Source organism: Nymphaea colorata, chromosome 7 (genome assembly GCF_008831285.2).
Source record: "Nymphaea colorata isolate Beijing-Zhang1983 chromosome 7, ASM883128v2, whole genome shotgun sequence".
NCBI classification, from domain to species: domain Eukaryota; kingdom Viridiplantae; phylum Streptophyta; class Magnoliopsida; order Nymphaeales; family Nymphaeaceae; genus Nymphaea; species Nymphaea colorata.
Window position 1 is genome coordinate 19,220,074 of NC_045144.1, and position 14,120 is coordinate 19,234,193.

The window sequence follows — 14,120 nt, forward strand, 5'->3', positions numbered from 1 at the left end:
TGAGGGAGAGTTCGAAGCATCGAACCTGGTTGTATGCATTACTGGTGTAAGAATTTTCATGGGTAAGTATGGTGAAAACAAAATTGGAAATAAAAAAAGAAAGTAAAAAGACTATAAAGACCATTCTTTTTAATAAATTACTAAAATGTTATCTCTTTAGTGCATGAGTGCATGGTTGGAGAAGCATGGGTACAAAGTGGGGAAGGAAGAGAAAGAGAGAGACAGAAGGAAGGACAGAGAGGTAGTGAAAAGAGTAAATGCTGGCCGATCAAGGGACCTGTCAAGCTTCAAATCGCCCATTTTGGTTTTTACATTCATGTGAAATTGGAATGGACAGTCTGATGCATCAGTTGGGAGGGGCCCCTTATAAGCTCATAAATATTTATCATAAATTTTAATATAAGAAGCTTTTAAATTCATCAACCATATGCACGGATGAGACTTTAGGTTTGAGTGTCAGAGTGAGTGGTCCTGATACAAACTGTCACTACTCACATTGAGCTTAGGCTCTGGTTTCAGCTTATATTAACCTGTCACTAGCAGTCTTAATTCTAATCTTAGTAATTCACCAGCCTCAATAAAAATTTCTCAAAACCTTCAATACATGACTAAACTTTCAATGCATTATAAACTCATCTTTTATAAAAAGCAGGATCAACTACAACCATTTTTAATTGCTACTCATTTGACTATTCTTATTATATTTCAACATTCATTATATGTACTTGAGTTTAAACGAATCAAACTCTTATAACTCAAACTTAGACTCATTTACCATTTTGAACTTGCATTTGAACTCGATATCGAGTTGAGATAAACTCCAATTAAGATTATCAGAGAAAGTTCCAGTCAAACCGTTGTACACAGCCTTACTAGTAAGCCCGCCACCTGTTTCTCTCTCTTTCCGGTAGGATTCTGGGCCGTCTTGGAGAGACTGCTACTCCATATTTTAAATTGCTGAGACTACTTCTTGGACTTTCTCGAGAAGGCTCTCCCAATCCTGTTGAGTTGTTCGAGATTCCTGACGGATACAATGGTTCAATCAAATATATCGGCCCGCTTCTCTCATTATCTATGTTTTTCTCTCCCTCTCCTTCCTTCCTTAGTACATTGTTGCGATGGCAGAGGAGGAAAATGCGATCCCTCGCCTCAGATTACCTCTCTATCTGTGGCGTTTCCGTTTCCGAGACTCAAACTTCGAGGAAACAGTGGAGGAGCTCGGTCGCCGGAATGTCTTATCGCCGGCATCCGGTGTCGGTGATGAAGGAATGGAACTAGATAAGGAAAGCCCTATATTTGTGCTGTTTAACGCAGGATGATGGGTGTGATCGTCCTTACTTAATTTCGTCGTTGTTGGTTCTCTTCTCCCTCTCTCTTGGTTTGTGGGATTATACTTCGATGGATTTTCCGTCGGTCTACCCCTTGTTGGTTTCAATTTCTTTTCGTTTTTCCGGTAGATTCATAATTCATTTGCGCGTATATTATTACTACTATATTTTCTGAAGCGTGTTAATGTTACGAAATTTTTTCTGAAGAAATAATCTTTTATCCTTAGGATTTTGACATGTTCTTTGCTTTATCATTAGCGACGGTAACTGCCCGACTAATTAAGTCAAAACCTCTGCCTTGGTGAAGTTGAATCGTGGGCTTGAGTCGTTGCCTGCCGGAGAAGCGGTAACAGAGGCCGGCCCAATCGCACACAGACCTATCCAGAAGGTATATCGTTGCCATTATGGGTGCGCCCCGGGGAGAGAGAGAGAGAACAAATTGAAAACTCGTTCAAAACTATAAAATATAGTGACAAGATGTTACCAACGAACAGTTTCAAAAGAAAAAAAATATAAAACAAGAGCAAATAACAAGGAAAACAGAAACCCAAGTAAACAAAAGCCAGATGAGGACAGGGGCGGAAGTCATCCTGTGGCCAACGAGAGAGAGAAGAAAATTTTTATTAAAATTAGTTTAGAGTGAGAGCGTGTTTGTTAATTTCTTATCAAATTAAATTAGTTTTTGCAAGAAAGTTTACATTCTTTTCTAAATTATTCAGCAAGTTTAGACAGAGAAAGGGACATGCATGATTGCTCCTTTTAGTCATAAAGACTGAGCGTATTGGTAATTAGCCCTAAGAATGGCCGCAACCAAGTTGTTAGAATTCAAGGGGTGACATGTAAACTTTTAACTGATTTTTTAGTACTTTAAGAATTTTTTATTTGATTAGTTTTTATTTATTTTTTACAATATTTTTAAACATTTTTTTTTATCAAATTCATAACTGATTTAGCTGAAGCCGTGAATTTGCCTATTCAAATCTTATGGTTTGGGAAAGTGAAAACAGGTTGAAGCCTTTCCTCCCTTCATTTTGCCCTCAGAGTTGGATCAACTGTAGGATGCCTGTCAACTTAAAACTTGGATCTGGCCTCCAGGTTGATAGTTAATGGCGTTTCGATGAAGATCAAAAGACAGACAGACATTTGATATTTGCTTGGGCATCGCTTTGTTGCCTTTTCTTTCATATATTTAAGGGCCCGTTTGATGAGGAGGATATTTCCTATAATCATGTAAATAAAATTCAAACTTTTGAAAATTTTTCTTGCCCATCGAAATTGGGATGAAAAATTAAACATTGGGTTGGTTTTCAGAAAGTTTTTTTTCAGAAATTTCTTTTCATCTCAAGGGGTGAAAAAAGAACATTCCATGATGAAAAAAGTTATCGTTGGATTCTCAAGCAATGCTTAATTCAACTATTTTGTTTTTTCTTCTTTCATTCTTATCAACCCAATTACAACAAACACAAAGAGGTTTTGGAAATCTGGATTTTGTTTTCATTTCTTCAATTTCTTAAATAAGTTTATGGAAACTTTTTTCAACTCCATATTTCCAATGCATCAAACAAACCCTAAGTTATTTGGGTTAGATCCACTGAATAAAGCCTACCCTGGTTTAGTGACAGATGTCGATTAGCAACAGATGTGCTACGCCAAGCAAAGGATTGCAACTCGGCCAAACAATCTTTTCATTGGCCATTCTATTTATTCAATTTAAGACTTTTAGTTGTTAGACTCTAAACAATCATCTTGGTTTTTTTACTTTTCTAAATGAATGATTGGGAGAAAATCAATAAACTGAAAAGGCCGTCAATTTATGCTACATACTAAAATACCTTATCTTCTTTTTTTCTCCTTTGTGTTTCCCACAACCATCCATATTAAAAAATCAATTGCTATGACATGTCTTACCGGTCTAGACCCTAAGAGGTTATATATATAAAGAATTATATTCGGCCATGTTCTATGACTAAACATCTATGAATTTAGAGAACAGTAGGGAAATCCTGACTCTAGCAGCAGCTTGTTAGGAGTTAAGGCCACAGATTTAAAGTGGTCAAAATATTAAATCAGACTTGGCAACAGTCCCATCAATACAGGTGTTGTGTGTATCACTTGATATATAATACGGTACAAGGCCAATACTTTCATTGTTTTAATTTTTTGAAGTTAATTTAAATATTTTATCTTTTTAATTCATAAAATAAAAAACTATAGTTATAAAATTATTGAGCAAAACCAATATGGCAGCCAATACAGTCTTTTACAACATGGCCACCGAATATAAGATCTGAAGTAATCAGGCGGCTCCTAATAAGTTTAAACAACGTTTGTTTTCCCTCAGTGTGCTCCGAAGACATTCAAATCCACGATGGTTGAAATCCATTACTTAAACAGACGTTGGATTTCAGGCTTTTGAGCTTGTTTGGCAACAGGGATCTCATATCCACGGTGCAGATTTGAGGACCAACTGCAGCAACGGCGAAGCCACATATAAGTTGATGTGGACAGTTGCCCACACTAGCTTCAATATTTGTTTTTTTATCTATATAGTGCCTGCAAATGTTTCTTTATTTATGTATACTAGTTCCTTTTAAGAAATGAAAATTCATGAAATAATGCTCTCAATAAAAAATTTCTTGCTCCGCCATCTAACTGCAAGGGATGAGACTTCAAATCCGCGGAGCTGATCTGCAGTAAACAAATATGGCTTAAGGTGTTTTACAGATTTCTCTAATTGAAGGCTGGGATCCAATGTAGTATTATTTTAGACCCTAAAGGAAGAGGGCTTCATCCTTTCTCTCTCTAGAGGCCGACTTATTGATTAATTGGTATAATGCCAGTGGACTTGGTCATGACAGTCAAGTTGACTCATTCTAAGTGAACTTGAGATTGGTCCAATCCGTGGAAGTCAGGACTCATTGAAGACGATGATGGAACTCCCACATCACTGCAATAACTCTTACTGGCATCTCTCGAATATTATATTCAATATTTTATAGGAAATTTCTTAAATTTCCACGTGGCAAAGTTTGCATCTCTTATCTTTCCTTTTCTCTCGTGGAGAAGTTTGACTGACAGAAGTTGGCGGAAATGTCTCATTGGGGACAGTCTTTCTTCAGTTGTAAGATCCACAAGATCAAAAGAACCAAATTCCAACTTTTTTTTTATAAATAAATGTACATTTTAGACTTTTAAACTTTTTCACAATTCTTTTTTGTCCTTTTAAAAAGGTTATTTTTTTTAACATATACAAAGGTATTTTTGGTCATTGCACAGGTTTATACACAATTTTTTATGCATAGGAATGTACATATAACCTGCTTCAGAGCATATGAGTTTAAAAATATCATAATAAGTTTTTTCAAAATGAATCTTATTGTTTCTTTACAGGGAAAGAAGACTAAGAAGTTTGTATGGGTTGTTATGAGGAAGGTGATAGTGCATCTTCTGTTTGATCATGTTGGGCTTGGGGAAGTTGCTGATGCTGTTACTCAAGTTATTAATGTTTCTGCTGGCTATGTAGTTGAAATTGGACCCAAATTCGGGACAATGTCAAGAAATAGATATTTGTTCTTCATGTTTGAGTTCCTAGAAAAGTAATGTAATAAATAAACCTGTAGATCTTGTGTATTTATTTACCAATTAATTTCTCTATTCAAGCCTTCGATGACGGCATTGGAGTTTGCATATATTTATGGAAGAAAACAAAGCTTCTTGAGCTCCAGCTACTCACTTCAATTTTGAAAATTTTGTTCTTCTCCTGAATTAGATTTTCCTTGTAAAATGGTTACCAAAGTGTGTGACCTATCAAATAGGTGAATAGCAAATGACCAACTAATCGTTTGGCTAACCCTCTTATAAATTTTTGAACATCTCCAATAATCTTCAAAACTGGTCTAAACTTTCTCACCGTAAGTGTTGCAAGTAAGTGTGTCGTCACCTTTCGCTAGTTAAGACGATGACCGACCCTCCAAGGACAGCAATGGTTGATGGTGAACCCTGATTAGAAGGCGAGGGTCGACGACAAATCATCACAATCAAGCAATAGTGATCCTCATTGGTATATTAGCTTTAGCAACAATTTATAGTCTTTCTTTCATATATATTGTGCGTGTCTTTATATATATATATATATATATATATATATATATATAGGTATATATATATTGCTGGGCCAACCCCTTACTTATTGGCTTGATATAATGCAGGTAGACTTGGTCTAACATGACTCGTTCCATGTTTGATTGAGCTCCATCCATGCCATTCAATATTTTATATTAAGTTTCCTGCTCGGTTCCGCATGCCTTGGCTCTCTTTAAATGTGGGCAGATCTTCAATAGCCTGAATCGTGCGAGCAGCTTCACTTTTGCATACCACCTCTGTGACTCTTCTCTTTCTTTTTATCTTATTGACGGGCTGCAGATTGACAGATTTTTGCAGGAAATGCCTCATCTGTGGTCGTCTTCTGCACTTGTAAAATCCAATGGATTCAAGGTGCTTGCTTTTCTCATTAGAGCTAGAAGATGAATTTAAGCAGCCTACAATGAATGTCCTTGACATTAAGGCTGCATACGAGATTCCACTAAGAGAACTCAAGATCGACTCAAACTTGAGACAAGCTTTATAGAAGAGGCTTGATCTCAACTCGACAATACAGCCGCTGAACTCAGCTTGACTCGATTAACTCGTTTTTGTTGAGGATGTTGGTTTCTTTTTACTCATTTAATTACTTTCTCATCATATTTTCAGCATTCATTATATAGTTGAATCGAGTTGAATTATTACAACTTGAACTCAACTCGTTTAAAATTTCGAACATACATTTGAGCTCGAGCTCAACTTGTTTATAAACTGAGTCATGTTCGAGCTGGGTTTTGATGAGCGAGTTCAAAGTCGAGGTCGAACTGTCCTTATGCAGACTTGCTTGACATGATTATTATTGGCTGTTACAGAAAAAGAAGGCTATGAAGATTGCATTTAAGATTGTGAGGAAGCTGGTATTTCATGCTGCGTTAGGTCATCTTGGGCTTGGGGAAGTTGCTGATCAAGGTTTTGAATTGTTATGGGCTATTATAAAGAAGGTGTTAAAGGAGCTGAAAGAGCGTGCTGTGCCTCTGCTGTGGGAGTATGTTCTGCCGGCGCTTGCTAATGCTGGTTTTCCTGATTTAACTTACTAACGTTTCTGAAATGGACCGATGTAAGGATTGAATTGAAACGGATTGTATGAATTAAAATATGTGGAATTAAAATATGTAGACAAAAGTGTGTGGATCTTATATTTGTTTGGTGAAAAATTGCCTCCTTTTATGAGAATTTGATGTCTAGCAGCTTTGGATTTTTTTTTTCCGCTCAAAATTTGTAATCTTTCTTCTTGTTAGTTTGTATTAGACCTTTCTTATATTCATATGCTATTGGGGTTTCTGCACACTCGATGATCAGGCCAGCCCTTACCTGACCCCTAATCCGAAATGACAATCGCTTCTCTCTCTCACTGGAGGCCGAATTGCGTGCACACTTACTCTCTGTGTGTACAAGTATGCACCGAACAAGGGATACATTTTAGACTTTTGAATATTTTCACAATTTCTTTTCTTTTTTTTTAAAGTTTCTTGTTTTGAAAATCGACCAGCTCACCGGCCGGAAACACCGCCGTCGACAGCACCACCAGTTATTCTCTCTTCCTCTCTTTTTCTCTCTCTCTCTCCATCCCTAACTCTATTTATTTATTCTCATGCCGCTCTGCACATCCACCAGCTTACCGGCCGGAAACACTGCCGTCGACAGCACCACCAGGTATTCACCGGCCGGAAACACCGCCGTCGACAGCTTTTCGGTTACGGCACGTCCTCCGTCTGCTGGGTGACTGTGCTGCGCCATCTTTTCACTCTCTCTCCACCTTTTCTTATTTTCGTTTTACTGTGTGATTGTCTTGTATATTCGTCTTTTATTTTTGTTTTTGCGGTTTGTTTTTATATTTAGGGGACTTCTTGTCCTTAAATTTTGCTATAAATTCTGATTTTATGGGCTCTTTCTTTTTTCCTATCTCTATCCTTCCCTAACTTTATTTATTTATTCTCGTGCGGCTGTGCACACCAAATGAGCTGAAAAACCTTTTAATTGATGTTAATAGCTAAAACAAGCGCTATATATATCTTGCACCAGCATGTTAGGAGTTAGTGCCACAAATTTAAACTGGTCAAAACATTAAATCAGACTTGGTAACAGTCTTATCAATAAAGCTGTCGTGTAAGGCCAATATTTTCGTTCTTTTATTTTTTTAATTAATTTTTTTCTTTTCAAGTCATAACTATATATATATATATATATATATATATATATATATATATATATAGTGAGCAAAGCCAATATGTCAGGCCCATACCCTTTTTTAAAACGTTGATAGCAAATTTAAGATCTGAAGTAATCAGCCGCCAGCTGATCAATCTGAACTTGCTGTTAATGGTTACAAACTTAAAACATACGGTGGATTTGAGGCTTTTGAGGTCATCTCTGCAACAGGGATCTCATATCCATGGTGTAGATTTGAGGTCCAACTGCAGCAATGGCGAAGCCACTTATTAGGTGATGTAGGCAGTTGCCCACACTAGCCGCAATGTTTTTTCTTTATTTGGATGTAGTGCCTTCAAATATTTGCTTATTTAGGTATACTAGATTTGCAATTGAATTGCTGTAAAAAATATAGCGTTTTGATGAAAATCAAAAGTCAGACAGTTATTTGATATTTGTCTATTCGTTGGGCATCACTTTGTTGCCTTTTATTTCATATATTTAAGGCCCGTTTGATGGGCAGGATATTTCTTATAGCCGTATAAATAAAATTCAAAATTTTGAAAATTTTTTTTGCCCATCAAACTTGGGATGAGAAAATTGAATGTCGGGTTGGTTTTTGAAAAGTTTTTCCAAAAATTTCTTTCCATCTCAAAGGGTAGAAAAAAAAATTCAGGATGTTCTCAAGCAATGCTTAATCCAACTATTTCGTTTTTTCTTCTTTCATTTTTATCAAACTGAGAAATTTATTTCCTGAAACACAAACCCAAGTACAACAAACACAAAGAGGTTTTGAAAATCTAGATTTTGTTTCCATTTCTTCAAATCCTGAAATAAGTTTATAAAAACTTCTTTTTAACTCCATATTTTCAATGCATCAAACGGCTCCTAAATTATTTGGGTTAGATCCAATGAATAAAGCCTACCCTGGTTTATCCACAAATGTGGATTAGTAACAGATGTGCTACGCCAAGCAAAGGATCGCGAGTCCGCCAAACAATCTTTTCGTTAGCCATTCTATTCAATTTAAGACTTTTAGTTGTTAGACTTATGAAGAATCTTCTTAGTTTTTGACTTTTCTAATTAATGATTGGGAGAAAAACAATAAGCTGAAAAGGCTGTTAATTTAGGCTAGATACTAAAATACCTTATCTTCTCTCTTTCTCCTTGTTTTTCCCACAATCATCCACATTAATAAATCAATGGCTAGGATAAGTCTTACCGGTTTAGAGCCTAAGAGGTTATATATATATATATATACGATCATCTTCTATGACTAAACATTTATGAATTTGGAGAACAGTAGGGAAATCCTGACTCTAGCAGCATCTTGTTAGGAGTTAAGGCCTCAAATTTAAAGTGGTCAAAATATTAAATCAGACTTGGCAACAGTCCTATCAATACAGGTGTTGTCTGTATCACTTGATATATAATACGGTACAAGGACAATATTTTCAGTGTTTTAATTTTTTTGAATTAATTTAAATATTTTATCTTTTTAATTCATAAAATCAAAAAGTATAGTTATAAAATTAGTGGGCAAAACCAATATGTCAGCCAATACAGTTTTTTTACAACATGGCCACCGAATTTACAAGATGTTAGCGGGATTTCTAAGGTAGGCATGCGATGCCTTGGACCTTAGGGGCAAAAGGAAAGGGAGATGACTTCAGCCTTTCTTCGGGCCGCTTCCACTTATGGCGGACTCATTGATTAATTGGTATAATGCCAGTGAACTTGGTCATGACAGTAAACTTGGCTCATTCTATGTGAACGTCATGACAGTAAACTTGGCTCATTCTATGTGAACTTGAACTCTGTCCAATCCATGGAAGTAAAGACCCAGTGAAGACGCCGATTGAACTCCCACATTACCACAATAACTCTTATTGGCATCCCTTGATTATTATATTCAATATTTTATAGGAAATTTCTTCCAAGTTCCGCGTGGCAAGTTCGCATCTCATATCTTTCCTTTTCTCTCGTCTGGAAGACTGACTCACAGAAGTCGGTGGAAATGCCGCATCGGGGACAGTATTTCTTCAGTTGTACGGTTGCATGGTCCACCCCTTTACTTATTGGCTTGATATAATGTAGGTAGACGTGGTCTAACATGACTCATTCCATGTTCTATTGAACTCCATCTAAGTTACTCAATGTTTTATAAGAAGTTTCCTGCTGGCTTCCACATGCCTTGGCTCTCTTTAAATGTGCACAGATCTTCGATAGCCTGAATCGTGGCGAGAAGCTTCACTTTTACGAACCACCTCTGTGACTCTTCTCTTTCTTTTCATCTTATTGACGGGCTGCGGAGTGGCAGATGTTTCTGGAAATGCTTCATCAGGGGCAGTCTTCTGCAGTTGTAAAATCCAATGGATTCAAGGTACTTGCTTTTCTCATTACTGGAAGATGAATTTAAGCAGCCTACAATGAATGTCCTTGACATTAAGGCTCTCGAGCTTGGCTCAAACTTTTATAGAACAGGCTTGATCTCAACTCGGCAATAGAGCCGCTGAACTCAGCTTGACTCGATTAACTCATTTTTGTTAAGGATGTCCGGTTTCTTTTTAACTCGTTTAGCTGATACTCATTTGATTACTTTCTCATCATATTTTTGCATTCATTATATAGTCGAGTCGAGTTGAGTTATCACAATTCATTCGAACTCAACTCATTTAACATTTCTAGCACACATTTGAGCTCAAGCTCACCTTGTTTATAAACTGAGTCATGTTCGAGTTGGGTTTTGATGAGCAAGATCAAGTCGAGGTCGAGCTGTCCTTATGCAGACTTGCTTGACATGATTATTATTGGCTGTTACAGAAAAAGAAGGCTATGAAGATTGCATTTAAGATTGTGAGGAAGATGGTATTTCATGCTGCGTTGGGTCATCTTGGGCTTGGGGAAGTTGCTGATCAAGGTTTTGAATGGTTATGGGCTATTATAAAGAAGGTGTTAAAGGAACTGAAAGAGCGTGCTGTGTCTCTGCTGTTGGAGTATGTTCTGCCGGCGCTTGCTAATGCTGTTTTTTCTGGCTTAACTAACTAAAGTTTCTCTTGAAATTGGATCGGAATTTGTACCTGATATTGGACCTGCGTTTTTGGGTTGCAACGGATTGTATGACATAAAATATGTGGGCATAAATGTATGGGATCTTGCATTTGTTTTTTGGAATTAATGTAGTTAAGTAAAGAAGAAGTTAATTTTTTTTTTTGTATTCGCTCAAAAATTGTAAATCTTTCTTCTTGTGTTTCTTCTTTTAGTTTGTATTAGATCTTTCTTGTATTCGGGTTTCTGCACACTGAGTGATCAGGCCAGCCCATTACCTGACCCCTAATCCGAATTGATGATCGCTTCTCCCTCTCACTGGAGGTCGAATTGCGTGCACACTTCTATGCGTGCACAAGAATGCACCAAAGTTAAAACGAAAAGGGATACATTTTAGACTTTTTAATATTTTCACAATCGCTTTTTTGTTTTTTTTTTTTAAGTTTCTTGTTTTTACTTAAATAGAGATGTTTTGGTTGGATTGTCCCTTGGGAGATCGACCAGCTCGCCGGCCGGAAACACCGCCGTCGACAGCACCACCAGGTATATATACTCTCTCTCTCTCTTTGAGGTACATCAGTTTCTTATTTCTTCCTCACAATGGTGTGATTGGGTATTTCTAACTTTATTTATTTATTCTCATCCCGCTCTGCACAGCAAAGAAGCTGAAAAAGCTTTTAATTGATGTTAGATACTAAAATACCTTATATTTATTTGAGCACTAGCTGCAAAGTTTTTCTTTATTTGCATATAGCGCATTTAAATATTTGTTTATTTAGGTATACTAGTTCCTTTTAAAAAAGGAAAATTCATGAAATAATGCCTCTGAATCAAAAATTTCCATTGAATTGCAGTGGGATCAGACCGCTGTCAGCAATATCGCGTCTTAATCGAACAAGACGAGTTAAATACCTGAAAAATAAATCAGACATATAATATGGCAATAAGATGAGACTTTTTAAAAAAATGTGAAAATGCGGATTATATGAGTTTCTTAGTATTTTTTATTAATTTCTGATTTATTTTTTTTATAATTTATAGGATTTTTTAAATGTTTTTAAATTTCTAACAAATTACCAAGATTTTCTTAAAATATTTCCAAGATATACAACTTTGTCATATTATACTCAAGAAATTTTTTGCCTTATAATACCCATACACGGTATATGCGACAATGGATCAGACTTCAAATCCTCCTCTGAGCTGAGATTCACATGGATATGATGTGGAACAAACCTGGGTTAATGTGTTTTACAAATTTCTCTAATTGAAGGCAGACATCCAATGTTTGAGCATGATGGTATTATTTCGGATGAAGGGAAGAGGGCTTCAGCCTTTCTCTAAAGGTGGACTTATTGATTAATTGGTACAATGGCAGTCGGCTTGGTCATGACAGTCCATTTGACTCATTCTATGTGAACTTGAATTTGGTCCAATCCATGGAAATCAAGACTCATTGAAGACGCTCATTGGACTCTCACATCACCACAATAATTTTTATTGGCATCTCTCTAATATTATATTCAATATTTTATAGGAAATTTCTTACAATTTCCAGATGGGAAGTTTGGATCTCCTTATCTTTCCTTTCCTCTCATTGAGAAGTTTGATTGACAGAAGTTGGTGGAAATGCCTCATCGGAAACAGTCTTTCTTTAACTGTAAGACCCAAATAACTAATTCCAATTTTTTTTTCTTTTTTTGTATAAAATAATGTACATTTTAGACTTTTTTCAAGACTCTTTTTTGTCCTTTTAAAAGAGTTATTTTCTTACATAAACAACGGTATTTGGGTCATTGCATACTTCTGTACGTAATTTTTTGTGCATAAGATTGTATACATAACCAGTTTTTGAGAAGATGAGTTTAAAAATATTATAATGAATTTCTTCAAAATGGGTCTTATTGTTTCTTTTACAGGGAAAGAAGATTAAGAAGTTTGTATGGGTTGTTATGAGGAAGCTGATAATGCATGGTCTGTTTGATCATGTTGGGCTTTGGGAAGTTGCTAATGCTGCTTTTGTTTACTTAACTAAATGGTTATGCATGCAAATATCGGCCACCAACTAAGATCAGGAGTAATCAAACGCATCCAAATAGTCGTCAACTTATGGATTTCCCCAATGTCTATGCATGGTGGCATGGTGCACCTCTTTAGTTATTGGCTTGGTATAGATAATGCATGTAGACTTTGTCTAAAATGACTCGTTCCATGTTCTATGTTGAACTCCATCCAAGCCATTCATGATTTTATATGAACTTTCCTGCTCGCTCCACATGCCTTGGCTTTCCATAAATATGCACAGTTTTTCAATAGCCTGAATCGTGGCGAGCAGCTTCACTTTTGCGAACCACGTTTCTAACTCCTCTTTCTCTTTATCTTATTGAAGCCTGCAGATTCACAGAAGTTGCTGGAAATGCCTCATCATGGACAGTCTTTGCAGCTGTAAAATCCAATGGATTCAAGGTACTTGCTTTTCTCATTCGCAATGGTTGGATTGTCGCTCAGGAGACCGCAACAAGTCTAGCGTGGGTCATGTACGAGTTTGAGCGAGTCATTTGCTTAACGAGTCGAACTCGAGTTCATAAATCGACTCGTTCAAATAATCGAGTTGAGTTTGAGCTCAACACATAGCTGCCGAGTTGAGTTTGAGCTCAACACATAGCTGCCGAGTCGAGTTTGAGCTTTAATCAAGTTTGTCAAGCCTTAATCAAGTCGATATATTCAATCGTGTTTGTCGAGCTCGAGGTCAATACGTAATGATAAGTATCAATTCTATTCAAACGAGTTTGTCGAGCCCTAATCGAGTCAAGCTTGAACTCAACGCGTAACTATCGAGTCGAGCTCGAGTTGCTGCCATCGAGCTATTCTCGAGCTCGAGGTTTCATTAGTCGAGCTGAGCTCGAGGTTTCATTAGTCAAGCTGAGCTCGAGCTTACTGAACTTGGGCTCGACTCAACTCATGTTCACACCTAACCACCAGGTATTCTCTATCCCTCTCTTTCTTTTTGCGTCGGTTTGAGATCCATAGCCGCCTGCGCCTTTAGCAACATCCTCTCTCTCTCTCTCTCTCTCTCTCTCTCTCTCTCTCTCTCTCTCTCTCTCTCTCTCTCTGAGGTATATCAGTTTTTTCTCTCTTCCTAACAATGGTGATTAGATATTCCTAAGTTTATTTATTTATTCTCATCCGCCCTTTGTGTTTTTGTTTTGTACAGAAGCGAATAAAAAAAACATCAGCCTTCATAAATACATGGCAAGACTGTGGCTACGCACCGTCCACTGGTGCTGAAAAGGACCAAGACCATTTTTAGATCTCACGGTTTTTAGATCTGTTCTAGATAGGGAAGGGGTGTTTGAATGAACAAATAACTAGCTCCAGTGGGATTCCTCCTTTTCTCTATGAAGAAGAGGGTGCAAGCTGCATGGAGCAGCACCATGCTTTCTACATACTTATATT